The 2,846-nt window shown below is 29.9% G+C and overlaps 1 pseudogene; it reads right to left on the bottom strand.

Annotated features, from left to right (window-relative positions):
* Positions 1-1,686: 1,686 nt before the first annotated feature.
* LOC145240560 (U2 spliceosomal RNA) lies at positions 1,687-1,823 on the bottom strand (annotated as a pseudogene).
* Positions 1,824-2,846: the final 1,023 nt, after the last annotated feature.

The raw sequence follows: 2,846 nt of genomic DNA, 5'->3' as shown, positions 1-2,846 counted from the left end.
AAAATAAAAATTGTCTCAGTCTAGAAGGATCTCTTTTCTGACTGAGAACCAAACAGAACAAATGTAATATCAGAAATGGTACTACACTTTGATCTTAGCCCAAAAATGTGAGAAATGTTGAGAACATTAAAGGAAATGATATATATAAAAAATTATAATTTAAAAATTTAGTGCTTAATTGATAATTAAGATTAAAAAATAAATAAAACGGGGGAGAGAGGGTCATATATGTCTGACAAAAATAATAACTCAGATTAGAAGGTCAGTGTTTAAATTTTTACCATATATTGAGAAAAGTTTAGATTATTTTCTTTTTTTGTCAAGAAAATCCACAGAAAAAAAATTATATTTAACCAATAATAATTATAATTGCAATGGAAAACAAATAACATTAAACATATTCCTTATAATATAAAAAAAAAATCATACTGATTTCAAATAGTATTAAAAATATAAACATTCAGTCAATTTTTAAAGGCACATTAAAATTTTATTAATTTTGTCATGGAATATTTTTTTCAATAAATAAAATTGATTTAAAGTTCAACAATGCTTTCATTTTGAAATTTTTTTGTAATAAGATTTAATCAATTTCCAATTAGCAGGACCTGTGGAAATTCCATGGTTAATTATTGAAAATAGATTTGAATTTCATTATCTTTTCATACCTTTTAATCAAATATAACACTCATTGCCACTCTTGCATACATCAATGTATGTGACTTACTCTCTCTTCCCTCTTGACTTTGTCTCTTTTGCAGCTTGTTACCCCACCCCCCATTTTTGCCTTCTATTAGTGAGCATGTGACTGCTGCTGCTACTTTTGCTAAAGAACATTACAATTTTTTGCTGACTTACATACGAAGATATAAAAAATACATGTATCACCTGTATTTGAAGGCAACTTGACCCATTCTGTTTTATGTACTACCACACCGAGATATATGGGAGGATATCACTCTTTTCCCTGGATTACTTCACTTCCCTTTGATTATTATGCCAAGTTTTTTGCAAAAAGCCATTCTTTAGTGAATACTAATCGTTATGCCAAGATAAGTAAATATGATTTATCTAGGTAGTATTTATTTATAGAGGAATCAATATTTGCTTCCTCATGATAGTGAAATGTGATACAGGGTCAAAATTAAAATGTAAGTGGATGGATACTGCATATTGCAACAATTGTATGGATTAAAGTTTCCTGAATTCATTTGGCTCTTTTGTTAAGGGAGCAATTCAAATTTCTTTGGATTGTTGTACAATAGCCGTTTGAAACTAGTTTTGTTTTTGTGTTTTTTTTTGTTGTTTTTTTAATCTACTTCAATTTAATTCATTTGGCAAAAAATAAAACAACCATGCTTTAATTGCCATATAAGGAAATGGTGATAGAAATTTACACAGAACAAGGCCGATAGCCATTAGTCGCGTGCTCTCGTTTAATGAATGAATGCATAAATGTAGGATTGACATGAAATTCTTAAAGATAAACTAAAATGACCGAAAAACGGGCTGAAATGACTTAAATAAATAAAAAGTAAATGACTTAGAATGACTTTAATGAACTTAAGGATGAATTGAATGACCTTAAGAATAATTAGAATGCTTAAAAAATAACTGGAATCCTTCAAAAACAACTTGAATGATCTGGAGAATGACTTGAATGGCTTTTAGATTGACTGGTTGTAAAGTGGGTGATCATTTTACATTAAATTAATATAGAAAAGTGATCCCCTACTTTATATCACAAAGTTACAAACATAAGTACAGCATGTAGTAAGAACAGATATTACACTTTGATCTTAGCCAAAAGACCAAGAAAAGCTTAAAAAGCTAAAAACAGCATCTATTAACAACAGACCTTTGATCTTAACCAAAAAGGCCAAACACAAAAGTGTTACAGACCGACAGACCGACCGACCGACGGAGTGACTTATAGAGTCGCTTGCATGTGACTAAAAAGATATAGTAGTCCAACACTTGTCCAAATTCATTTTTTTAATTGCTGTGTTGTTGGCACATTTATTAGCTCTCTTGGAAGTCTATTCCAAAGTCCACACAAGGATAAGGGTTATTGAGTTTGTCAGGAGGACATTGAAATGATATTTGTAAAGACTGATAATGTTGGTTGAAACTGGCCAAAAATTACATTATTTAAGATGGCTTAACAAGAGTTATTGGACTTTAAAATGACAGTCACCTCACATATTAATTGGCCGTTCCCTGTGAACTAAACTACCTCAATTGTTCTACATTTACTAACCCAAGAACTCTCATCTATTCTTTCAATGTGGTCATACCATCAAAGTCTCCTGTTTTACACACATTTCTCTATACTGCCCATATTTAATTTTCGTCTGAGGTAATCAGCCTGACTTAAAAATTCAAATTAAAGAAAGGTGATTTAATTGAAACTTTCACACACAAACACAAGTATACATTTTAAATACTAGCAACCCAAAAAACTCCTGCTCTTATCCTTGAACTATTTCCATTCATGTATTTTACTTTCCATACTTAGAGATTTTCAAGTTATGCATAAAAGCAAGCGAAATGTTTTTCTGTTTTTTTTTATGGATATCTAGTGCCAATTCAGATCCACATCATAACTGGAAAAGCTCCAATAAACAAACAAAAAAAAAACATTTTAATTCGGAAAATAAATTAAAATCAAATAACCATATTATCTCTATATAAATAAAATGAACTCATTTTTTCCCGTCTGATTTTGACATTAATAGGATTAAAAATCAAGATATTTCATGCAAATATAATATGCACAAACGGCAGAACAATATCTGAGGTGTGTTATAGGCTTATTATTTCTCAAATTCCTCGATAATCTTAGA

Source organism: Euprymna scolopes, chromosome 19 (genome assembly GCF_053919585.1).
Source record: "Euprymna scolopes isolate OS-2025 chromosome 19, ASM5391958v1, whole genome shotgun sequence".
Classification (NCBI taxonomy): domain Eukaryota; kingdom Metazoa; phylum Mollusca; class Cephalopoda; order Sepiida; family Sepiolidae; genus Euprymna; species Euprymna scolopes.
Note: the sequence above shows the minus strand (reverse complement) of the source record. Positions and strands in the feature narration are given on the sequence as shown.